Source organism: Oryctolagus cuniculus, chromosome 7, assembly GCF_964237555.1.
Source record: "Oryctolagus cuniculus chromosome 7, mOryCun1.1, whole genome shotgun sequence".
NCBI lineage: Eukaryota > Metazoa > Chordata > Mammalia > Lagomorpha > Leporidae > Oryctolagus > Oryctolagus cuniculus.
This window is the reverse complement of record NC_091438.1, coordinates 50,468,511-50,495,872: the sequence shown is the minus strand read 5'-3', so window position 1 is coordinate 50,495,872 and position 27,362 is coordinate 50,468,511. Positions and strand designations below refer to the sequence as shown.

Genomic DNA, 27,362 nt, shown 5'->3' with positions numbered 1-27,362 from the left:
TCTGTATTGAGTCATTGTATTACTCATCTTTTTGTTGAAACAATGCTGCTTAACAAAGAACTCCCAGGTTCCAGTATTGTATAACAAACATCCACTTCTCGCTCAAAGGCCTGTGGTTTAGGTATTTATTGGTTGGGCATGAGTTTAAGCCTGCTCCATATATCTCTCACTCTATATATCTCCTCCGTAAAGTGACATCAGTTACCTGGGGAATATTCTCATAACAGAGTGTAGTCAAGCAAGAGAGCTGACAGCGATTCTCAATGTCTTACAGTCTCTGCTCCAAACTGGCACACTGTCCCTTCTGCCATATTTCACTCACCCAAGTCAGTCATATAGCCAGGTGCAAAGCCACTGCTGCAGAAATGGACAGTCTGCCCATGGAATGTAGGAGGGGAGAGTTATCTGTAGAATACTAATACAGCCCACCGATCTGTAGTGCTTTCTGGCTTTGTTAAGCTTTTCTCCTTGAGGACACATGGTAACTTTACCTCTCCCCACCCCACTTAAAGTCAGTGTGGTCGTTAGCCAATAAAATACAATTTGCTTTGGCCCTTGAAATGTGAGAGGGAGTCTCATGTGCTCACTTCTAGGTAGAATGTAGATGTTTTTAAGATCCAGTACTCAGTTGGCCAATGTCCATTTCCACTGTTGTATTGATCCTTGAAGATCGATACTTGTATGTCAAGATGGAGCACACAGCAGTCTAGGTCTCTGAGGGAATGTGATGCTTACAGCCTTCCTGCTGACCCAAACTGAATAGATGGGAAAGGAAAGAAATGTGTTTCTGTTGTAGTAAGTTACTTAACTTCAGATATTATAACTGTAGCATAACTGGACATATCTTGACACATTTTTCAATTCCCATTTTAAATCCCACAGGACTGTTTTGTAGAAAGACACATATCTCTTTCCTCATATATCTGATGAGAGTTTTCTGGATTAGAACTCAAATAATCTGGGTAGATGATGTGAAAAATTAAACCAGTTAGGCTATTCTTTCTTGAATGTACTGTTCTTAATTTGGTCCATTGATTGGGCTTCAGGAAATACATAAATTGATGATAAGATACAAAATAATAATCATAAGGTACTGTGGTCTTTATACTAAGCTCCAAATATTTCAACGGTGCTTTTACATTCTATTCAGTTTTTTTTTAATCTTTTCCCCCTTCCTTCTCTCCAATTTGATTCCAAGTAAAATAACTATTGATCTTAATACATATGATTACATGACCTACAAGGCAATAATAAAAATGGCCAGGTCTGATATATATTTTTGTCAAATTCTCTTCTAAAAGCGATGTATGTACTAGTTCCTTTCATTCTCACAACAAACTTATGAAGTAGGCGCTAGTAATCTGTGTTGTATACATGTCTAATATGAAGCACAGGAAGGCACAATATAAAGCCGATACATGAAAATAGCAAGATTTTTAAACCAATCAGTTTAGCTCCAGTTTAGTTCTATAAAGGTTAGTGCCTAACCATTCTGCATACCGCTTCCCTAATTTTGACACGTAACATTCACTGAGCACTTAGACAGGACGACAATATGCCCCCAACATCTGTCACCTCACTGATCACTGCCATTGTTCATCAGGTGTCTCCTTTGTCTTCAGAGCTCCGTGTCCATCTCTTTAACCTTAGGTTAAAAATATCATTTCAAGAGAGAGCAGACTCTACCACAGGACCTGTGGTGTTCTAAAGATGACTAGAAATTCTTTACCACTTTTCCAGTTAAGAGATAGAATCTAATTAGCCTCTAATTTGGGTTGGCCTTAGAGACTTACTTGATAAATAGAACACAGCAGAAGGGATGCCTAACTGACAAAGCTAGGTCAATAAGAAGTCTTGAAGCTTCTATGCAAGATTGTTGGAACACAAGTCAAACTACCACGCCAGAGAAACCAAGTGGAGAGATCCTGAGGCTACACGGAGAGGGCGGGGCCTATCTGACCTGCATCCAGCCCGTGAATGTGTGAAGCAGTCCTCCATCAACTGCACATAACTGAGCAACCCTAGATGTGGCCCTTATGGAATGGCACTGCTCTTCTGAGCCAGGCTAGAATGACTGATCATCCAAATCCCAAGATTTAATAAAATGCTTTTTATGTTAAGCAATCAACGTAACAGCAGATTCTTAGCACATATTCTGTTGTTGTAGCAGAATACCCAAAGCTGGATAATGGATAAAGGAAGGGGTTTACTTAGGTTCGCAGTTCTGCAGAGTGGAAAGTCCAAGCACACCACACTGGCATCTGCTCAGCTGCTGGTGAGAGCCCTGTGCTGCTCCATCTGTGGCAGAAACACAGAGGGACAAGCAGGCATGTGCAGAAGAGGGAAAATGGGGCCAAGCTCCCAAGATAGCTAGCCCCCCATAAGCAGAGTTTTTAAGTCATTCATGACGGTGGATCCCTCATGACCCAAAGAGCTCTTAAATGTGCCACGACCTCTCAACGACGCTGCACTGAGGAATTAAGCCTCAACATGAATTTTTTTTTCTTTCTTTTTGACAGGCAGAGTGGACAGTGAGAGAGAGAGACAGAGACAGAGAAAGGTCTTCCTTTGCTGTTGGTTCACCCTCCAATGGCCGCCGCGGCTGGCGCGCTGTGGCCGGCGCACCGCGCTGATCCGAAGGCAGGAGCCAGGTGCTTCTCCTGGTCTCTCATGGGGTGCAGGGCCCAAGCACTTGGGCCATCCTCCACTGCACTCCCTGGCCACAGCAGAGAGCTGGCCTGGAAGAGGGGCAACCGGGACAGAATCCGGTGCCCCGACCGGGACTAGAACCCAGTGTGCCGGTGCCGCAAGGTGGAGGATTAACCTATTGAGCCGTGGCGTCAGCCCAACATGAATTTTCATGGAGACATACCACAGCAGGTAGTTTGCTAGGTAGTAATAGATAACTATAACCAAATTAGGTATCTGAAAGTGGGGTGTTGCTATAAAAAAAAAAAAAAACCCTAAGACAAGGCGTAGAGACTTTGGCGCTTGGATGCAGCAGAAGCTGAAAGGACCTCAAGTGTTAGTAAACACTGGAAGAACATCGAGGAATCCAGTGGAGAAATTATTCAGGACAGTGAGGAAAACGTTACTGGGGGGATGAAACAATGACCTGTGTGATGTAGTGCCAGAAAGTTCATCAAAAACATTGCCTTTGGTAATGTGCAAAATAGAAACTACCAAACGAATGAGTGGGTCTCTGGCTAAGGGGATTTTCAGACAGAATTCCAAAAATGCTAATGTATTTCTTATAGCCACATTATGACAAGATAGATAGAAAGAAAGATGCACTATAAAAACAGCTATTCCGTTTTTAAGCAGAATTTGGATAAAGTATTCAAAAAGCCATGAATCCCTAGATTCAAACATCAAACTGATTCTCATTCCTACTCTCTCCAAAGAGAAAATGCTTTAAATATAGGAAATGGCTTCAGGGAAAAAATCTAATCCAAGATGTGACTATTTGACCCAAGATATATGATGCTTTTAAAATGTTTAAGTGAACTGTGCCAGCATGGACTGGAAGGGATTGAGGCAATACAAAATTAAAAGATGCTTTGGACCCTCAACCTCCCACAGAGAGGAAGAGTCTGAGAAAGATTACACAACTACAAGCAAGGATCACTTCTTATAGAAAAAGAAAATGACTCAGTGTATAGAACCAAGAGCCCAGAGGGCAAACAAAACACTAGAGAATCATTCCCAGGAGCAGCAATGGGCCCAGTCAAAGAACTGTTGATATGTACTCAGATTTCAAAATTTCAATGGCTCACCACCTGTTGCACACCCCTGTTCTCTCACTTTTATTTTATTTATTAAAGATTTATTTATTTATTTATTTGCAAGTCAGAGTTACACAGAGAGAGGAGAGGCAGAGCTGGTTCACTCCAGTTGGCCACAACAGCCGGAACTACGCCGATCAGAAGCAAGGAGCCAGGAGCCAGGAGCTTCTTCCAGGTCTCCCACACGGGTACAGGTGCCCAAGGACTTGGGCCATCTTCTACTGCTTTCCCAGGCCATAGCAGAGAGCTGGATCGGAAGTAGAGCAGCTGGGACTAGAACCAGCTCCCACATGGGATGCTGGCGCTTCAGGCCAGGGCGTTAATCTGCTGCGCCATAGCGCCAGCCCCTCTCACTTTTATTTTTAAAAGATTTATTTATTTATGTGAAAGGCAGAGTTACAGAGAAAGAGAAATCTTCAACCACCGACTCACTCCCAAAATGGCTGCAATGGTGAGGTCTGGGCCAGGCTGAAGCCAGGAGCCAGGAATTCCATCTGGATCTCCCATGTGGGTAACAGAGGCCCAAGGATTTATGCCACTTTCCACTGCTCTTCTAGGTGCATTAGCAGTGAGCTGGATCAGAAGTAGAACAGCCGGAACTCAAACCCATGCTCACATGCATGCTGGTGTCACAGGCTCCTTCCCTCACTTCTTGGATGGGGTGCTATTAGTTATCCTATCTTTGTCTCACTGTTCTATGTTGGCTATGAAAGGCTAGCTGATTCAGATCAAGAGGACCCACACTGAAGGAGCTGAGTGACAGGAGCCTCACCATTACATGAACCTGATTTAGATGATGAGATATTCGACTGTTAGGCAGATGCAGTAATATGATGAAATTTTGGGGGGCTTTGGGAAAGGTGTGTTTATTTTGCATGGGATAGTAACGTTTGTTGCCCAAAGGAAGAGGTACATGGCAGATTAAAGTAGGCTGCAAAAATTATTTACTATTTCTCTAATTCAGAGGTGAAATTGAATTCCCCTTCCTTGAATCTGGGCTGGTCTTAGTGACTTGCTGGGCTAATGTTTATGGGAATTCATTTTACTCCCACAAACTGATAAAACTCAGGGACAATTGGGCTACCTTCCTTCATTAATTCAACATTAGTTCAATACACAGAACGTGTTCTAGCCATTGTGCTATGTGTTTAAAATCCACTGCAAAAAGCCAGGCAGGCATTCATCAAACCATAATACAAATCAGATTGTGTAAAATGCTGCAGAAAAGGTATACACAAAGCAGAACATGAAAAAAGGAATAATTAACTAAATTTGACTCAAGAAGGTAAGCATCTGAGTAAGCTAGTAGCAAAAAACTGCATCTATATTAGGATTGCAAAATACAATGTTTTTATTAAAAACGATGAGCTTGTTTAAATCACTCTACAATGTATATACATATATCAAGCCAGTACATTACATCTCACAAATAAATACAATGATTCTTTATCAGCCAAAAACTATAAAAATAACTGTACTTAAAAAGTATCAGAAAAAAAAATTTAATATTCACAGTAAGAGGAAAAATGTTCCTGGTCTCCCCTAGGTGACTGCCAAGGGTCTCATTTATCGGGGAAGGACCACACAACTGATATCACTGGCAGTTATTACAACAGAGCAGTCAAGATTACTCGATCTAGAATCAATTTTGAGTCTTGTGATTTTGTACAAATTGCTTACACTCTGTGATTTACTCCTTCATTTGTAAAATATGGCCAATGATAATAGCACCTAATGGGGTCTCTGTTAGAAAAAATGTGGAGTTAACACCCTGGCCTGAAGCGCCAGCATCCCATATGGGCGCTGGTTCTAGTCCCAGCTGCTCCTCTTCCAATCCCGTTCTCTGCTACGGCCTGGGATAGTAGTAGAAAATGGCCCAAGTCCTTGGACCCCTGCACCCGCATGGGAGACCCGGAAGAAGCTCCTGGCTCCTGGCTTCGGATTGGCACAGCTCAGGCCGTTGCAGCCAATTGGGAAGTGAACCATCGGATGGAAGACCTTTCTGCCTATCCTCTCTCTGTGAAACTCTGACTTGCAAATAAATAAATAAATCTTAAAAAAAAAAAAGAACAAATTGTGATAACATATGAAGAGTGTTTTTAATTCATTGCCCAGCATATTTTAAGCATTCTATAAACTGCAGTTATTTTGTATTAATGTTTGCTCACTAGGCAGGATTCCAGTCCTGTAAGGAAGTCGTGAATTTTCATTTCAGTTATGCTACACACTGCTGTCTAGGTCCAGGCCAGCGACCCAGATATCCCATTTCTCAGCTTTCTGATTCCTTTTAGGAAGCTGTCAAGGAAGCTCAGTAAGCAGCTTCCCACATTTGCTGGCTGGAGTGCTAGGGACCAAAAGAAGTGGGCAATTTCTCCATCTTGTATTCCTCTTTAACTCCCAACCTTCTCCCCTGTCTGGAGGAGGTGTGTGTGTGTGTGTGTGTTCACACTCATCTCTTTCATTGGCTAGCCTTGTCTGTCAACTGAAACAAAAACTTCCAGGAAAGAAATTATGCCCAAGCCTTTAGACAGCTGGTGGTAATTTACTCAAACAACCCCCTCGTCCTTTCAACACCCATTATTTATGTGGCTCTGATGTTGGGGGAGGGAATCATGCAAAAAATGTGGTATGTAAATTTCTCAGAAGCGGGTTGGAATAATGAGGAAACACTTGTGTGAATTATCTGAATAATTCTCCTTGCTGTGAACATAGACACCAGGTCTTAAAAACTGGAGAGACTGATGTTGGTCAGTAACAAAGTTCTGGAACTACAGACAATAATGAAATAAATTCATAAATGGTTTCCAAGGCATTCTTGACAACCACACCATAGTTAAAATCTGAGTCATTTTCCATGACAGGGTGGGCAGTCTCAGTACAGGTCCAAGGAACTTGGATTAAAAACCCATAATGATGATAATAAGTAAATGGAATGCACAGTTCTGCTTGAATCTCAAATTGAATTCTGAGTTATAAAAAATGTTGCTAAAATAAGACAGCCATAGAAAGCCATGGCCCTTGCCTTTGTTTCCTGTGCCATGTAACTTACTACCTTGTCCCTGAAGATAGATAGATACATACATACATAAATACACACACAGAACATAACACTGGTTTTTAAAATGTTCCATTAAAAATGTTTAACATTTTAAGCATATAGAAAATTTGAAAAAATAGTATAACAAGGTCCAGTAAATTCTTCAGCTGATTCATCAATTGTTAACGTTTTGCCACATTTGTTTTCTCTCTACATATACACATGCATAAGCACATATACACAGGTAAACAAAGCCGCATAATTATTACTGTTACTCTAATGAACCTTGTGGATTCTTCACGCCCAACTATTTCAGTGTATATCTCCAAAGAATAATTAAAATTATTAAATAATGGTGATTTTGTAAAAGATTTTACCACTCTTCCCAGGGCAGCTTTGTCCCTATTAAGCAGAATACTTTATATCCTAATCTGAAATATCCTCAGTGAATTGCTTAACTAATGTCAGGAGCTATAACCTCCACAGACATTAGGCTCACATCTGTGCACAACAAAAAGGACTCATCAAAAGAATCACTCCCAGGACAAAGGCAAAATATACAACAAAGACAAACTCCTTCATCTACTCTAAGAACTACTGGAAGCCAATTTCTTGGCAGTTGAGAACAGCTGTTTTGGCCTTTCTTCCAGCTGGCAAGTGTCCAAAAATAATCACCAAACAGCCTCAGAAAGCCTCGCACAAACAAGAAAAAATTTTAATGAGAAGATTCTCACATTTGTATATTCACTTTTCATTCTCATTTTAGCATTTAGCATATAAGAAGTCAAAATACCAAGCTGTTCAATATCAAACATCTGGCAATTCTAGATAAAACTCACAGTCGTTGCAAGTTTTAGGTGAGTATACAGGATATAAGAGTTAATTCTATCAGTTTTGTAAAAGAACAAACACATTAACCACTGTAAGTCCTTTCAGTTAAAATAGTCTTTTTAATAGTTCTTATAATTTAAAAAAAAAAACTTTTATATGATCATTGTATTTATTTGGAAGACAGAAAGATGCATAGAGAGACAGATATCTCCCATGTGCTGGTTCACTCCTTAGATGACTATAACAGCAAGGAATGGACTGGACTGAAGACAGGGGCTGAGAACTAAGTACAGGTATCTCATATGGTAGCAGGGACCCAAGTACTTGAGCCATCACCTGCTGCCCCCCATGGTACACATTAGTAGAAGTTGGAACTGGGAACAAAGCTAGGATTAGAAACCAGGCACTCAGCTGTAAGATTCACGTGTTAAGGAAACCATACCCCTAAAGTAGCCTTTTAATCAGATGAAAGTATCTCATGGGGGGCTGGCATTGTGGAGTAGCATATGGGAGTTGGTTCTAGACACAGCTTCTCCACTTCCAATCCAGCTTCCTGCTTAATGAGCCTAGGAAAGCAGCAAAAGATAGTCCCTGCAGCCACGTGGGAGACTCAGAAGAAACTCCTGGCTCCTGGCTTCAGCATTGTGGTCATTTGGAAAGTAAACCAATAAGTGGAAGACCCCTCTCCCCCTTTCTCTCTCCATCTCTCTCTCTCGCTCTCTTTCTCTCTCTCTGTGTGTGTGTGTGTCTTCCTCCTCCTCTCTCTGTAACTCTACCTTTCAAAAAAAAATAAAAAAGAAATCTTTTCTTAAAAAAGTATCTATCCCACAGCTATGTTTGTGATAACAGTTTCAGAAATATTAGAGCTGATTGTAAATCCAAGCTTGTGATAAATGCAAGAGAATTACTGCATCATTCGTTTCTTGCCTTTTGTCAGTTCTTGGAAGATGGAAGGAGGTAAAAATTAAGTCCAGAAGGTCCTGGTCCTGATGTACTAGGTAAACAGTTCAACCTTTTGATTTAGCTGTGAAAATGTTCAGAGATAGAACTACAGTGAAGTGCACTGAGGTGCAAAATTTAAGGAATGTAAAAACACAGTAATCAATGGCCAGCACTGTGGCTCAATAGGCTAATCCTTCGCCTGCGGTGCCGGCGCATCCGGTTCTAGTCCCGGTCCGGGCGCCAGATTCTGTCCCAGTCTCTCCTCTTCCTGTCCAGCTCTCTGCTGTGGCCCGGGAGTACAGTGGAGGATGGCCCAAGTGCCTGGGCCCTGCACCCCCATGGGAGACCAGGAGAAGCACCTGGCTCCTGGCTTCGGATCAGCATGATGTGCCAGCCGAAGCGTGCCAGCCGCAGTGGCCATTAGAGGGTGAACCCATGGTAAAGGAAGACCTTTCTCTCTGTCTCTACCTCTCTCACTGTTCACTCTGCCTGTCAAAGAAAAAAAAAAAAAACAAACACAGTAATCAAGTTAAATGATATTTTAATGCAATATCTTAGAAAATAAAATTAATGCAAAAATATTCATAATGATCAAAATTATCAAAATTCTAAATAAAGGCAGGATCTGATTCTGCACTTGCATGACCCTGGAAGTGAATGTCTTACTTGCTTTATTCTAGTCTGGGCCCTGGTGGTTCATCCCCAGATGGTGTACCAACAGCCAAAACTTTGATGCACTCTCCTGCTGCAGTCTACTGCTATGTTCTACTGAACTTGTTGGCAATATCTAAGTATTAGGAACTATCAGACACGGTGGCACCTTTATGATACCACAAGGCAAAAGCAACTATCTGAGCCCTGCCCAGCTCTTCCAACCTCCTTCCCAAACAGTTGCAATTCCCAAGGGCAAGTTTTGGTGATGTACAGTGTGGGTGATCCCATCAGTCTGCCTGCCTAGCCCATGCAGAAGGTTAGCCTGACTGCTAACCCTAGCACATTTCCCCCCAACTCCACCTTCTACCAATCAGGTAAACTGCTCCCGGGTGTGGCCAGGCCCATCAGGAAAGCTACTGTAGCCTACATTACCTTCAAGCTGACTGAAGAAGCATAGCGGTGCCAATATTGGCTCTATCCTATAGAATTAGTGTTGCCCTGAATTAGCTACACCCCTTCTGCCTGCCATTTAAAAGGTGTGCTTGCTCATGAATAAAGCAGACATGTTCACCAAAACTTGTCTCTGGTGCTTCTTGCCAAAGAGTGCCATTGCCCCATCCATACCAACAGTGTGCAGGTTTCACGAGATGAGCCCGCGATATAGTACTCTGGGGAGATGGTGAGAGAGGCAGAAGTGAGCATTCTCATCATGAGTCACTACTCATGTAACTAAAATGCACTTTTTCAAGAACCTGTCCTTTTAAGAAAAACCTGGGCTCCAACTCTGACTCTGAGGCACCTGCCAAATCGACGCAAGCACCAAATCTGCCTCATCTCCACTTTTCTGGTCACACAGTCTGCAGTGGGCTTTGGAAATCAAAGTAGCCATGCTACATCACCCACGCATCCACAGTGCCTTCAAGCTGTTCAGGAAATCTCAAACTGGAGCTTCTCCATTGGTAACAGCTGCTCATCCATAAACACACCTGACCTGTGACATGGAAAACTGTCTGCAGGTGCCCCCTGCTGGCAGAATCCATCTTATGCATTAGGACCTCATTTGGCCCTAAACACTCAAGGTAGTCACAGTCACCAACAATATTACCCATGGCCATACACCTGATCTTCCTTCCATTAATTAATTAATTAATTTCTAAGAGGCAGGCAAAAAGAGAGGGAGGGAAGGAACAGAAAGAGACAAAGAGATCACAAGAGAGCGAGCTAGCTCCTATCTGCTGATTCACTCTCCAAATGTCTCCAATGGCCAGGGCTGGGCCAAAGCCTGGAGTCAGGAACTCAGTTCAGGTCCCCTACATGGATAATAAGGATGCAACTACTTGAGCCATAACCTGCTGCTTCCTAGGGTATATATTAGTAAGCTGGAATCAGAAGTAGAGCCCGCACCCAAATTCAAGCACTCCGATATGGGATGCAAGTGTCCCAACTGGTGTCCTCACTGCTTGTGCAAACATCCACCTCTGGTTTGCTTATTTATGTCACCTTCCAGGCCCCTGAAAGCAAGAGGCATTTACATTTCCTTTCAGATGGCTTGCCTGCTTCCTCACCACCTGGAAGAAGGTGGCCTGCCTTCCTGCCTCTCTCCCCATCAGTTGAAGACAGAAAGTCTAGCCCTGTGTCGGACTAGAGGGAGACAGAGAGGGTGCACAGTTTCGAGACTGACTAAGTTCATCACTGCCACTGAGGCAAAACTTGTCATTTGGCCTTGGAACACCGAGCAGCTGAATGCTGAGGTTTCTCACATTTCTGAACTTGGGCTTATGCGGACTGCCATAATATCTGACCAGCAAACTCGTCAGTGACACAAATAAGATGTGTCATTTGGATTTTTCTTAACAGCTGGATAGTCCCTCTCAAACGTAAGTAAGTATTCCAGATACAATTCAGTGAGAATTTGCTCATATACTTTACATGTTGAGATTCCATTAATTCATCAAAGTATAAATTCTGTTGTGAATTTTAAAAGTGAAATGATGCAATAATGAATAATGATTATGAACGTTATTAATTTAAAATCTATGTTACTATTATTAACAAAATTAATATATTTATAGCTAATGGTAGCTGCCTATGTTCCCACAGTTTCTTGCTCTACTAAGCCTTGACCACTCTAAGAGTAGTTCAACTAATTTATAGATTGGAAGGCTACTCTGTTTTGGTGCCAAGTACAACAACATTGAAATACATATGAAAGACAAGAAATAGACCAGCTAGGATCTTTCATTGGGCAAATTTTAGAAAACAAACATTGGCTTGAGGATCATCACTGTAAACTACATATATAACGGGGTCTCCCAGTAAGTCATCTAACACAGATCTTCTCAACCAGTGAATCCACTGGACTATAAACAGCTGACACTGTGTGATTTATTTAGAAGAGAGCATCCAAGAAGATAGCCAGAGTCCCCAGGGCCAGCAATATTTTCCAGGAATGTTTGGAGGGATGACTAACCCAGCAGAGCCTGAGGTTGTGATTGTTCTGAAGATACAGAGGAAAATCTAAGACAGGTATCTCTAGTCTCAGCTCTCCTTACCCTCCCCGCTTGCTTTTTGTGCTTGATTTGAACTTGCCTTGTTCCAGGGGAAAGAAGAGAAAGGATAAATCATGTTGTTCCTCTACTATCCAGGAACTCAGGTAATGGATGCAGGGTATGGCAAGCAGTCTCTAAAATGAACCTGGGTGATCACTGGTAATCAAACCCTTGCATAATCCCTTCTTCTTAATTCTGGGATGGAGCTAGGACTTACTTCTAAAGAAGAGAGTAAGGTAGCAGTCATAGGACGTCCCCTTCAACATTTGACTTAAAAAACAAACCCAACAAAGTGTGGCTTCCTTCTTGTGCAAGCTTGCTCTCTTTCTCCTACACCAATTGTGCTGAGGGAAGTAAGGCACTATGTGTATTATAGGAACTGAGGTGCTCGGTACAACAGCTGTTGAGGAACCAAAGCCTGCCAACAACCAGGGAGTGGGCCTAGAAGTGGATCTCTCCAGCCCTGGTGAGTCTTGAAAAGACTGCAGTACCAGCCAAACATTTGACCCCCACCTCATGAGAGCCCCGCAGCCAATGGCACCCAGCTAAGCCGCACCCAGATTCCTGACCCTAAGAAACTGGGAGATAATAAATATCTGTAGTTTTCAGCTCTGAAGCTTTGGGCTGATTTGCTATGTGGCAAAAGTAATAGTACCTAATACACAGACTCCTGAACCTTCCCTCAATCCAAGGTCATGCTGTCGAGTTAGGGATCCAGCCCTCCCATTCACAAAGAAACTATTATTCCCTACAGTAAAGAAGGACAAAGAAATCTGAGAAATTATTGAAAACTGCACAACAGGAAATCAGATGTATATGAAAATTGAGTGTTAAATAGCAATTGTCGGCCGGCGCCGCGGCTCACTAGGCTAATCCTCCGCCTTGCGGCGCCGGCACACCGGGTTCTAGTCCCGGTCGGGGCGCCGGATTCTGTCCCGGTTGCCCCTCTTCCAGGCCAGCTCTCTGCTGTGGCCAGGGAGTGCAATGGAGGATGGCCCAGGTGCTTGGGCCCTGCACCCCATGGGAGACCAGGAAAAGCACCTGGCTCCTGGCTCCTGCCATCGGATCAGCGCGGTGCGCCGGCCGCAGCGCGCCGGCCGCGGCGGCCATTGGAGGGTGAACCAACGGCAAAAGGAAGACCTTTCTCTCTGTCTCTCTCTCTCCCTGTCCACTCTGCCTGTCAAAAAAAAAAAAAAAAAAAAATAGCAATTGTCTAAGACCTGCAGAATGTATCCCCTGAACATGCTCTCTCCAGAATGTGCTTTCAATGACTACCAAGAATCTTTTTTCTCTTTAGAAGATAGGTGCAATCCATGAAAATCTTTCTTGTTGAAATTACAATAAAGCTATGCATGTTAGTGGTAATATTTAGTTCAGAGATTTCAAACTCAAGATATTGCATAGCCAAAAAATTACAGATTGGACTGTGATGGAGACAAAAAGGATGCTAAACTACAGTACTGTTTCTGTCTGTATCCTAGGGTCACTTGTCCATGTTAACATTTCTGTCCGTGGTTCCACTTTCTCTGAGCTGGTGCTGTACGGTTAGATATGAGTGTGGAGGAGCACACACACAGTGGACAACCCCCCCCCCCCCATGCACACGCCTGTTATTCTGGGCAGCAAGCCCAGCTTGCTTTAAGTCTTTATTATTTGAACAGTGTCCCAGATTCTCCTTTGAAAATGTTCGATTCATCCATTTTTATTAACCTGAATGTGGAGCTCTCTGATGCTTTTTTTTAATATATTCTTGGTCAGGTCCAGGTACACTTTCTTTGTTTTAAACAGGTCACTCATTTCTCTGTGCTGAGCTTCAGAGGTTTTGCTATTTACATGAGAGAGCAAATTCTCACAAGGTCAGATTTTAGTAATGAAACATTATTTTAAACAGATGATATTTTCTTTCTCTTTTTATTTTTAAAGATTTATTTATTTATTTGAAAGGCAGAGCGACAGAGAGGCAGAGAAAGAGAGGTCTTCCATCCACTGGTTCACTCCCCAAGATGGCTGCAATGGCTGGAGCTGGGCCTATCTGAAGCCTGGAGCCAGGAGCTTCTTCTGGGTCTTCCACATGGGTGCAGGGGCCCAAGCACTTGGGCCATCTTCTACTGCTTTCCCAGGCCATAGCAGAGAGCTGGATCGGAAGTGGAGCAGCCAGGACATGAGCCAGCGCTCATATGGGATGCCGGCACTGCAGTCGGAGGCTTTACCCACTACACCACAGCACTGTCCTTGATATTTTCATTCTTGTTAGATTGGGTCATCTCTGTCCACATCCTACGAAAGGCTTTTGTTTTATGGTTTTTGTTTAATTTTATTTTTAAAAGAAAAGTAAACTTAGGGTGATTGAAGTATTTCAAAAATCTACTAGATAGAAGAAAATTATTACTCTGATGCACATGTAAAATAAATTTAGTACCTGTCAATCAAGTATAAGCTCTACCACTTTATAACTGTGTGACTTTGTCAAATTATTTAAACTTTCTATGAAAATGGGTCTCCCTTTTTTATGCTTTTCAAAAGCATCACTTTTTAAAAATTATTTGAGAGGTAGAGAGACAGAGACACATATAAACAGGGGGTGGGCCAAGGGGCATCTCCCATTCACTGGTTTACTCCTCAAATTCCAACAATGGCTGGGACTGGGCCAGGCCAAAGTCAGAAGCAAGAATTCAGTCCAGGCCTCCCATGTAGGTGGCAGAAGCCCAATTACTTGAACCTCATGGCTGCCTCTCAGAGTCTGTATTAGTAGCAAACTGGAAGCAGGAGCAGGAGCTGGGTGTCAATCCTAGAAACTCCTATGTGTAAACCTTAAAGAAAGAAATAGAAGAGGATACCAAAAAATGGAAAAATCTTCCATGCTCATGGATTGGAAGAATCAACATCATCAAAATGTCCATTCTCCAAAAAGCAATTTATAGATTCAATGCAATACCAATCAAAATACCGAAGACATTCTTCTCAGATCTGGAAAAAAAATGATGCTGAAATTCATATGGAGACATAGGAGACCTCGAATAGCTAAAGCAACCTTGTACAACAAAAACAAAGCCGGAGGCATCACAATACCAGATTTCAGGACATACTACAGGGCAGTTGTTATCAAAACAGCATGGTACTGGTACAGAAACAGATGGATAGACCAATGGAACAGAATAGAAACACCAGAAATCAATCCAAACATCTACAGCCAACTTATATTTGATCAAGGATCCAAAACCAATCCCTGGAGAAGGGACAGTCTATTCAATAAATGGTGCTGGGAAAATTGGATTTCCACGTGCAGAAGCATGAAGCAAGACCCCTACCTTTCACCTTACACAAAAATTCACTCAACATGGATTAAAGACTTAAATCTATTACCTGACACCATCAAATTATTAGAGAGCATTGGAGAAACCCTGCAAGATACAGGTACCGGCAAAGACTTCTTGGAAAAGACGCCAGAAGCACAGGCAGTCAAAGCCAAAATTAACATTTGGGATTGCATCAAATTGAGAAGTTTCTGTATTGCAAAAGAAACAGTCAGGAAAGTGAAGAGGCAACCGACCGAATGGGAAAAAATATTTGCAAACTATGCAACAGTTAAAGGGTTGATAAGCAGAATCTACAAGGAAATCAAGAGCACCAAAGGGGAAACCTGTTGAAGTGAAATGGACACTATGAGAAACAGTGACTTGATCAGCCCTTGCCCTGACTGTTGATGTACAATGTAATACTTTATCCATTTTAGTATTTTTGTTTTGTTTTGTGCTAGTACTATTGGTTGAACTCTGTAATTAATACACAATTTTTCTTAGGTGTTTAAATTTAACTGAAAAGTTATCCCTGTTAAATATAAGAGTGGGAATAAGAGAGGGAGGAGATGTACAATTTGGGACATGCTCAATTGGACTTGCCTCAAATGGTGGAGTTAGAAACGTGCCAGGGGATTCCAACACAATCCCATCAAGATGGCATGTACCAATGCCATCTCTCTAGTCCAAGTGATCAATTTCAGTTCACAATTGATCACACTGATAGGTCTAAGAGTCAAAGGGATCACACAAACAAGACTAGTGTCTGCTAATACTAACTGATAGAATCAAAAAAGGTAGAGAACAATCCAACATGGGAAGCGGGATACACAGCAGACTTATAGAATGACAGATTTCCTAAATAGCACTCTGGCCTCAGAATCAGCTCTTAAGGCATTCAGATATGGCTGAAGAGCCCATGAGAGTATTTTAGGCATGGAAAGCCAAGACACCCTGGGGAAAAAAAAAAAAAAAAAAAAGAAGACCTAAATGAAAGATCTCTGCGAGTGAGATCCCAGTGGAAAGAACTGGCCATCAAAGAAGGAGGTACCTTTCTCTGAAGGGAGGAGAGAACTTCCACTTTGACTATGACCCTGTTGGAATAAGATCGAAGCCAGCAAACTCAAAAGGCTTCCATAGCCTTGGCAACTCATGACTAGAGCCTAGGGAGATTCCTGACGCCATAAACAAGAGTGTCAAATTGTTAAGTCAACAACAGGAGTCACTGTGTACTTACTTCTCATTTGGGATCTGTCCTTAATGTGTTGTCCAATGTGAAGTAATGCTATAACTAGTACTCAAACAGTATTTTACACTCTGTGTTTCTGTGTGGGTGCAAACTGATGAAATCTTTACTTAATATATACTAAATCGATCTTCTGTATATAAAGATAATTGAAAATGAATCTTGATGTGAATGGAATGGGAGAAGGAGCGGGAGATGGGAGGGGTGTGAGTGGGAGGGAAGTTATGGGGGGGAGCCATTGTAATCCATAAACTGTACTTTGGAAATTTATATTTACTAAATAAAAGTTAAAAAAAAAGAAACTCCTATGTGTAATGTGAGCATTTTAACCAGCAACTTAACCATTGAGCTAAACTCCCACTTTAAGTCATTCTTTCTCACAGAATTTTAGTGAGAATTAAATGAAATTGTGCTTATAAAGGTATTTAAGACATGGCCTGATATATTGCATAAGTTCAGTAAATATTATTAATGCAAATTATAAATATATTGATGAGTCAGCAGTTCAGCGGCCAGTTGGGATAGCTGCATCCCACACTGGAGTGCCTGGTTCAAGTTATAGCTCTGCTTCTAATCCAGATTCCTGCTAATGCTCATCTTTAGAGGCAGCAATTGATGGCTCAAGTACTTGTGTTCCTGCCATCCACATGGGAAAACTGGATTGGGTTCCAGACACCTGGCTCATCCCAAGCTAATGATGTCAGCATTTTTGGAATGAATCAAAGGATGGAAAACATCTCTTATCTTCATGCCTGAACATATTGAGTTATTGGAGTCATCTTGTTTGCAGGTCACTTGTGATTTTCAATGTTTGGATTATTCCAGATACTCTGAAACTGCGGAGGAGGAAACAGCTTTAAAAAAAAAAAATCAAAGAACATGGCCACACATGATTAGCACATATAGTTTGTTTCCTGACTGCAGCATCCAGTTTTAGCTTTTTACCATGAAAACTGATCTTTGATTCTACTATGTTCTGTACATCCACACCACTATAAAATGAAACAGATCCATAGCCTTTGGACACATCAGCTCCATCTGTGATTACTTTCATTTCTTTGAATCATATCTAGCAATAAAAGCTTCTAATTTCAGTTTTATCAATTTTTTTTTTTGACAGGCGGAGTGGACAGTGAAAGAGAAAGAGAGAAAGGTCTTCCTTTGCCATTGGTTCACCCTCCAATGGCCACTGCAGCCAGCGCACCGCACTGATCCAAAGCCAGGAGCCAGGTGCTTCTCCTGGTCTCCCATGTGGGTGCAGGGCCCAAGCACTTGGGCCATCCTCCACTGCATCCCGGGCCACAGCAGAGAGCTGGCCTGGAAGAGGGGCAACCGGGACAGAATCCGGCGCCCCGACCGGGACTAGAACCCAGTGTGCCGGTGCTGCAGGTGGAAGATTAGCCTAGTGAGCCGCGGCGCTGGCCCTATGATCCATTTTGAGTTAATTTTTATATATGGTACAAATTATTGATCAAGGTTCATGTTTTTGCAGTTATTCCAGCACCATTTTTAAAGATTTAGTTATTTATTTGAAAAAGTTAGAGAGAGAGAGAGAGATCGTTCATTCACTGGTTCACTCCCCTGATGGACACAATGGCTGGGGTTGGGTCAGGCCGAAGCCAAGAGCCAGGAGCTTCTTCTGGGTCTCCTACCATGGTACAGGGGCCCAAGCACTTGGGCCATCCTCTTTTGCTTTCCCAGGCACATTAGTAGGGAGCCAGATTGGAAGTGGAGCAGTCACACCTGATCCGGTGCCCATATGGCATGGGATGCCAGCATTGCAGGGGGTGGCTTTACCTGCTACGCCACAATGCCAGCTCTCAACACCATGTTTTTTAGAACAGTACCATTTCTCCACTTAATTGTCTTGGTACTTTTGTTGAAATCAAGTGACCATCTGGATGTGTGTGTGTGTGTGTGTGTATACAGATTTTTCTATTCTGTTCTGTTGATTTGTCTATCTTCAGAATGATATCACACTGACTTGATAACTATTACTTTCTAAGTCTTGAAATCATGTATCAAATCCTTTAACTTTATTCGCATTTAAAAGTGCTATAAGGGGCTAGTGCTGTGGTGTAGTGGGTAAAGCTACTGCCTGCAGTGCCAGCATCCCAAATAGCCACTGGTTTGAGTCCTGGCTGCTCCACTTCTGATCCAGCTCTTTACTATAGTCTGGGAAAGCAGTAGAAGATGGCTCAAGACCATGCGCCCCTGCACCTGCGTGGAAGACCTGGAGGAAGTCACTGGCTCCTGGCTTCAGATTGGCGCAACTCCATTCGTTGTGGCCATCTGGGGAGTGAACCAGCAGCTGGAAGACATTTTTCTCTCTCTCTGTCTCTGCCTCTCTGTAACTCTGCCTTTCAAATAAATAAATAAATCATAAAAAAAAAGATTAGGCTGGGACCTCTACATTTCTATGTATATTTTAGAATCTACTTGTCAGTATACTCCAAAAGTCTTCTGGGAAAATGTTTGGGATTGTAATGAGTCTATCGGTCAATAGGGAAAAACTAGAGAATTGATATCTCAACAATATTGAGTCTGTTGTATAAACATCATACATCATTTCATTCATTTAGGTTAGTAGTTCTTCACACTGGGGGCAATTTTTCCTCATAAGGGCCACTAGAAAGCGACTCTAGTTTTGATTGCTATACTTCAAGGTGAAGGTGATGCTAGTAACATCTTAAAACACACAGAACAGTACTTATAAGGAAGAATTGCCCAACCCAAAATGTCAACAGTGTCCTCTTTTAGCTCTTCTTTGGTTTCTTTCAGCAGTGTTTTGTGTTTCTTGCTTCTGGTCTTTACACATCTTGTGGCACTCTTATTCCTAAATTCTTTGCATTTTTAATCTGTTATAAATGGTATTGTCTTAAAAATACTAGCTTCCAATCATTCATTGCTGCTTTAGGCTGATCTTTGTATATTGTGTTTGTGTCTTACAGCCTTGATGAACTGACAAGTTCTAGTACCTTACTTGAGTAAATTTACTCAAGTAAATCCCATAGTATTTTTATGTAGTGAGGATGTCATCTCCAACACATAGCATTTTTATGAGGATTATGTCATTTGCAGCACACAAGTATAACCCCATGCATATTTCTTTCTTTCTCATCTATAAGTCTCATTTATTTTTATTATTTTATTGTATTGGGTAGAATCTTCAGGAAAATCTTAAGTAGAAATAGTGAAGCAAACATCCTTGTCCTGTCCTGATCTTAGGAGAAAGGCATTCAGACTTTTATAGTTTTGAAGTATGTTACCTGTGGGTTTTCCATACATGCAGTAGTTCCTCTTATCCACAGGGACATGTTCTAAAACTATCAGTGGATGCCTAAAACTGTGGATAGTACCAAGCCACTTGTATGCTATATTTTTTCCTATTCATATGTACCTAGGAGAAAGTTTCATTCATAAATCAGGCACAGAAAGAGATTAGCAATAATTACTATAGATCTTAGCAATGTAAACATACAATTTTTAAAATCTTTCCTTATTAAGAGCTTTCTGTTTTTCTGCTTTGGCATACCCAAGTTCCCACCATCATTACTTTGGTGCTTTGGGGCCATTATTAAGTAAAATAAGGGTGACAGGGACATAAGCACTATGACATTGCGATTGTTGGTCTGATAACTGAAATGGTTACCAAGTGTCTTGTGGGCAGGTAGTGCATGCAGTTGTGGACATGCTGGACAAAGGAGTGTTTCACATCCCACAAGGGTTGGAGCAGGATGACGTGAGAATTTATCATGCTTTTCAGAGCAGTGCACAGTTTAGAACTAGTGAATTGTATATTCTAAAATTTTCCATTCAATATTTTTGGACTGCCATTAACTGGGTAACTTTAACTATGGAAAGTGAAACCATGGGTAAGTGGAGACCACTGTACCTTTAATTAGGTTGAAGAAGTTCCCATTTATTTCCAACTTTCTGAGAATTTTTTGAGGAATAGACATTTGCTTTTTCTTTTACCAAGAATGACTATGTTGTTTTTCTTTTTTACTCTGTTATTGTGGTGAATTATATTGCTTGATCTAAGAATGTTAAAATCATTGTTGGGCTCCTGGGATAAATTCTACACTTAGTCATGATATATCACCCTTTTTATACATTGTGGATTAGTTTTGCGAAAATTATGCTAACTTTTTTTGTGTCTATGTTCATGAGGAACATTAGTTTGTATTCTTTACTTGTTTTTTTTTGTTTTGTTTTTTTTTTTTTTTTTTTTTTTTTTTTTTGACAGGCAGAGTGGACAGTGAGAGAGAGAGACAGAGAGAAAGGTCTTCCTTTGCCGTTGGTTCACCCTCCAATGGCCGCCGCGGCCGGCGCGCTGCGGCCGGCGCACCGCGCTGATCTGATGGCAGGAGCCAGGAGCCAGGTGCTTTTCCTGGTCTCCCATGGGGTGCAGGGCCCAAGCACCTGGGCCATCCTCCACTGCACTCCCGGGCCACAGCAGAGGGCTGGCCTGGAAGAGGGGCAACCGGGACAGAATCCGGCGCCCCGACCGGGACTAGAACCCGGTGTGCCGGCGCCGCTAGGCGGAGGATTAGCCTAGTGAGCCGCGGCGCCAGCCTGTATTCTTTACTTGTAATGTCTTTGTCTGGATTTGATATTAAGGACCCCTGGCCTCATAAAATGAGTTAGTACATCATTTCTCCTCAATTTTGGGGGACAGTGAATGTAGAATTAGCATTATTTCTTCCTTAAATGCTTTGTAAAATTCACTGAATAAGACTTTTATGCCTGAATCTTCTTTGTGGGAATATTTTTTTTATTTTTTATTTTATTTTATTTTTTTGACAGGCAGAGTTAGACAGTGAGAGAGAGAGAGAAAGGTCTTCCTTCCGTTGGTTCACCCCCTAAATGGCCGCTACAGCCTGCGCACTGCACCGATCTGAAGCCAGGAACCAGGTGCCTCTCCTGGTCTCCCATGCAGATACAGGGCCCAAGCACTTGGGCCATCCTCCACTGCCCTCCCGGGCCACAGCAGAGAGCTGGACAGGAAGAGGAGCAACCGGGACAGAATCTGGCGCCCCAACCTGGACTAGAACCAGAACCCGGGGTGCTGGTGCCACAGGCGGAAGATTAGCCATTTGAGCCACGGCACCAGCCTGTGGGAATATTTTTAACTATAAATTTAATTTCCTTAATAAAAAAGTAATTATTCAGCTTATTATTTCTTCTCAGGGGAGCTTTGTTACCTTGTGTCTTTCAAGGAATTTGTCCATTTAATCTAAGTTGTCAGTTTTATTGCCATAAAATTTTCATTCCTTTCCCTTTTTTACCCTTTAATATCTGTAGTGATGTTATTTTTCTCATACCTGATATTGGTAATTTGCATTTTCTCTTTCTTTCTTGATTAGCCTGACTTGAAGTTTACCGATTTTAGTAACTTTTTAAGACAATAATCTTTTGCATCATTGATTTTCTGTTATTTTTCTGTTTTCAACTTATTTGATTTTCCTTATAATTCTTATTATTTATTTTCTTCTAGTTTGAATTTCATTTGCTCTTACATTGTTAATGTCTTCTTTTTTTAAGTTTTCATTTTTTTTTTGAAAGGTAGAGAGAGAGTGAGCAAGCATGAGTGCAAGCAAGTGCGAGAGATTTTCCATCTACTAGTTCACTCCTCAAATGCCTGCAACAGCCAGAAGTGGTTGACCCTGAAGCTAGGAACCTGGAACTCTATCTGGGTCTCCCATGTGGGTGGCAGAGACCCAAGTACTTGAGCCATCACCTGTTGTCTCCCCAGGATTGAATTTGTAGGAATGGGACACAAACCAAGCACCCTGATATGAGATGCATGCATTCCAGGTAACAACTTACCTAACCACTGTACCAAATACCTGTCCCTTTTCTTGTTTCTTAGGGTGGAAGCTTGATAATTAATCAATCATTTAAGGAGACTTTTTTATTTTTTTGACAGGTAGAGTTATACACAGTGAGAGAGAGAGACAGAGACAGAGAGAAAGGTCTTCTTCCATTGGTTCACTCCCCCAATGGCCACTACGGTTGGCACTGCACCGATCTGAAGCCAGGAGCCGGGTGCTTCCTCCTGGTCTTCTATGCAGGTGCAGGGACCCAAGCACTTGGTCCATCCTCCACTGCCCTCCTGGGCCACAGCAGAGAGCTGGACTGGAAGAGGAGCAACCGGGACTAGTACCGGGCACCCCACCTGGGTCTAGAACCCCAGGGTGCCAGCGCCATGGGCAAAGGATTAGCCAAATGAGCCATGGCACTGGCCCATTTTCTTTCCTAATATACTTTATAAAGTTCTGCAAATTTCATTTCAAGTACTGCTTTATTTGTAGCCCACAGATTTTTTTTTCTTATGACTTCATTTCAGTTAGCTTAAAAGAATTTATTTCACTTTTGGTATCATGTTTGTTCCATGGGTATTTAGTGTGTGTGTGTGTGTGTGTGAGAGTAGCTTCCAAATATTGATGATTTTCCATACTATTTTGTGTTGTTGATTTCTAATTTAATTCCAATGTATCAGAGAACCACATTTTTTATTATTTAAATAAGTTTAATTATGATCTTGGTAAAGTTCCTTGTGTGTTTGAAAAGAATGTATATTCTACTATTGTTGGGTGGTGTGTTGTATAAAAATCAGTTAGATCAACTTGGTTCATTGTGTTCAAGTTTTCCTTTTCCTTATTGATTTTGTGTCTAATTGTTGTATCAATTTATTTTATTTTTTTTTTTTTTTGGACAGGCAGAGTGGACAGTGAGAGAGAGAGACAGAGACAGAGAGAAAGGTCTTCCTTTGCCATTGGTTCACCCTCCAATGGCCGCCGCAGCTGGTGCGCTGCGGCCAGCGCAACGTGCTGATCCCATGGCAGGAGCCAGGTACTTATCCTGGTCTCCCATGGGGTGCAGGGCCCAAGCACTTGGGCCATCCTCCACTGCATCCCAGGCCACAGCAGAGAGGTGGCCTGGAAGAGGGGCAACCGGGACAGAATCCGGCGCCCCGACCGGGACTAGAACCCGGTGTGCCGGCGCCGCAAGGCAGAAGATTAGCCTAGTGAGCCTCAGCGCCGGCCTGTTGTATCAATTATTGAGCGAAGGATACTAAAATCTACCAATAGGGATTTTGGATTTGTTATTTCTCTTTGTTCAATGTGTTTTGAAGCACTGGTATTAGATATATAAATATTAGGATTGTTAAATCCCTTGATAAATTTACCTTTTGATTGCTATGAAGCTGCTCTCTTTATCAATAGTACTTTTTTATCACTAGCAATTTTTCTTTCTTTCTATCTATCTACTTGATCTGATATCAATAAAGACACTCCAGGTTTCTTTTGATTGGTGTTAAAGGTCCCCAGATCACCGTCAGGTTCACTGATTCTCTGGGAGCACTCACAGAGTTCAGTGTGTATTCATACTCACAGCTGTGGTTTATCCCAGTGGAAGGATGCTACAGAAAACCACCCAATGGGAGAGGCACAAGGGCAAACTATGGAAGGAAGAAGGCACAAGCTTCTAAGTATCATCTGCCAATGCAGTCACACAGAATACACTGAATTCCCCTAGCAACGAACTGTGAAAATATGTGCGAGATGTTATCCACAAAGAAAACATGTTGGAGATTCAGTGCCCACAGTTTTTATTGGACAAGTCATGTGGGCAACTTCTGCCTACCACAGTTGCCCAGTTAGGGTGGTAGAAACCCTCCTAAATCCAAGTTGTCAGATGCCAGCCAAGGCCACCCCTGCAAGCAGACCTTTCAATGGCTAGCACTCAGCTTGCTGTGTTAATACTTTTCTTTGCATATGTCTTTTTCCATCTTTTTACTTTTATCATATTTGTATTTTTATGTTTAAAATGAGTTTCTTATGGGCAATGAATGTTGCATCTAGTTTTTTTTAATCCAATCTGAAGATCTCTGACTTTTGATTGGGATATTCATATCTTTAACATTCACTGTGATTATTGGTATGTTTGAGTTTAAATCTACTCTGCTGATATTTGCTATCTTTCTTTTCTGTTCTATATGCCTTTTCCCTATTTTCCTGTGTTCTTTTGGGTTAACTGAATGCTTCACAATTCCATTTTGCCTCCTTTAATGAATTATTTGATTTAACTCTGTGTTTGGGGATGGAAGGTGTCTATTTCGGGCTTTATAATATAAATATATAATTTACAATCTAAAATCCTCGGGCTTTGGGACCAGCGGGACCAGCATGTTCGGCAGCACGACGACCGATAACCACAACCCCATGAAGGACATCGAGGTGACGTCTTCTCCCGACGACAGCGTGGGCTGCCTGTCCTTCAGCCCGCCGACCTTGCCGGGGAACTTCCTCATCGCAGGGTCGTGGGCCAATGACGTCCGCTGCTGGGAGGTTCAGGACAGTGGGCAGAACATCCCGAAAGCCCAGCAGATGCACACCGGGCCGGTCCTCGACGTCTGCTGGAGTGACGACGGGAGCAAAGCGTTCACCGCATCTTGTGATAAAACTGTCAAAATGTGGGACCTCAACAGCAATCAGGCAATTCAGATCGCTCCTGTTAAAACCATACACTGGATCAAAGCCCCCAACTACAGCTGCGTGATGACCGGGAGCTGGGACAAGACCCTGAAGTTCTGGGATACGCGGTCGTCAAATCCTAGGATGGTTCTGCAGCTCCCCGAGAGGTGTTACTGTGCTGATGTGATCTACCCGATGGCCATGGTGGCGACCGCGGAGAAGGGCCTGATTGTGTACCAGTTGGAGAACCAGCCTTCCGAGTTCCGGAGGATAGAGTGAGTCCCCGCTGAAACACCGGCATCGATATGTGGCTATTTTTAAAGACAAACAGAACAAGCCAACTGGATTTGCTCTGGGCAGTATTGAGGGGCGAGTTGCTATTCACTACATCAACCCTCCGAATCCTGCCAAAGACAACTTCACCTTTAAGTGTCATCGCTCCAACGGGACCAACACGTCAGCGCCTCAGGACATCTACGCGGTCAATGGCATTGTGTTCCATCCCGTTCACGGCACCCTGGCCACCGTGGGGTCTGACGGCCGCTTCAGCTTCTGGGACAAAGATGCCAGAACAAAACTCAAAACTTCAGAGCAGTTAGACCAGCCGATAGCAGCCTGCGGCTTCAACCACAACGCCAACATCTTCGCCTACGCCTCCAGCTACGACTGGTCCAAGGGACATGAGTTTTATAATCCCCAAAAGAAAAATTACATTTTCCTGCGTAACTCGGCTGAAGAGCTGAAGCCCAGGAATAAGAAGCAGCGGCCGGCAGCGTCGGGTTGGCCAGTCCACTTGTCTGCCCGCGTGCAGGTCCCAGCGCGCTGGGTTGTCGCCCACGGACGTGGATTTCAGCCCCTGGGGAAGCGACGTCATAGCCGAGCAGCCAGAGCACCGTGTGGGCGGCGACTTGCCGTCCCCATTCCACTGCCGGCCGCGGGAGGCTGGCGTTGTCCTAGAAGTTAGGTCCTTGTCGGCAGCGCCGGGGGTGCAGCGGGGCGTCTTCCAGCGCTGTGTGCATTCGAGGTTCTGGGGCATGGTCTGCACACCTGTACTGTATTTTGTAATAAACTATTTTGAAGATTGCAAAAAAAAATTCTAAGTATATTCTAAATTCTAAATATATATATAAATTTAGTTTAGCCTGGCCCAGCTCTGGCCACTGTGGCCATTTGGGGAGTGAACCAGCGGATGGAAGATCTCAGTCGTTCTCTCTCTCTTACTCTCTGTAACTCTAACTTTCAAATAAATAAATAAATAAATCTTTTTTTTAAAAAACAGTACTTAAAAAATGAATTAAGTTAATTGTCAGCTGATGGCAATCTGTCTGTGTATGCCTTCTATCTGCATAGTATGTAATTCACAGACAACTGTCAGGGAAGAAGGGCTACACAGAAGATTCAGAGAATTCCTAATATCAAACTTCAACTATCATGTCAGTCTAACCATATTTTTGTTATTGTTGTTATTTTACAACTTTTGAGATCTTACACGCAATAAACTAGGCAGAGTGTATAATCTGAAACGTTTTTACATACATATAGATTTGTAAAATCATCACCACAATTAAGATGATAAACTTGTCTAGCAGACCCAAAAGTTTCCTTCTGCCCTTTTGTAATCCCTCCTACCTCCTGTCCCACTAATACACAGGAAGCCACTGCTTTGCACTCTGCTGCTGTATTTGAGTTTTCTAGAATTTCATATGAATGGGATTTTCTTTTTTTTTTTTTTTTGACAGGCAGAGTGGACAGTGAGAGAGAGAGAGAGAAAGGTCTTCCTTTGCCGTTGGTTCACCCTCCAATGGCCACCACGGCTGGCGCGCTACTGCCGGCACACTGCACTGATCCGATGGCAGGAGCCAGGTGCTTCTCCCGGTCTCCCATGGGGTGCAGGGCCCAAGCTCTTGGGCCATCCTCCACTGTACTCCCTGGCCACAGCAGAGAGCTGGCCTGGAAGAGGGGCAACCGGGACAGAATCCGGTGCCCGGACCGGGACTAGAACCCAGTGTGCCGGCGCCGCAAGGTGGAGGATTAGCCTAGTGAGCCGTGGCACCGGCCATGAATGGGGTCTTGCAGCATGCCTTTTACTCAACATAATTGTTTTGAGATTTATCCCTACTGTGGATGGTTAATATTCTTTTATTGCTGAATAGTATTCCACTGAATGAAAGTGCCACAATTTGTTTTTTTTTTTTAATTCAACAATTGTTTGGTTATTTCCAGTTTCATAAATCTGTTATGAACTCTGGTCTGCAAGTCTTCGTGTATACATGGGCTTTCATTTCTCTTGGGTAAATTCCTAGGAGTAGAACAGTAGGGGTATCTTTAACTTTTTAGGAAAATGCCAAATTGCTTTGCAATTCTTTTATATTCTTACTAGCATTGAATGAAAATTCTAGTTTCTCTACATCTTTATTAACACTCATGACTGTCTTATTCAAGTGGGTATGAAATTGTATCTTAATACAGTTTTGACTTACATTTCTCTAATGACTACTGTTGAGCATCTGTCCAAGAGCTTAATTAGTATGCAGATAAT

At 42.6% G+C, this 27,362-nt stretch overlaps 1 protein-coding gene and 1 pseudogene across 25 annotated transcripts in view; one reads left to right on the top strand and one right to left on the bottom strand.

Annotated features, from left to right (window-relative positions):
- PDE4DIP (phosphodiesterase 4D interacting protein) overlaps positions 1 to 27,362 on the bottom strand; it is a 233,807-nt gene that overhangs the window by 199,857 nt on the left and 6,588 nt on the right. The window lies entirely within an intron of this gene.
- LOC103350080 (mRNA export factor pseudogene) lies at positions 24,500 to 25,859 on the top strand (annotated as a pseudogene).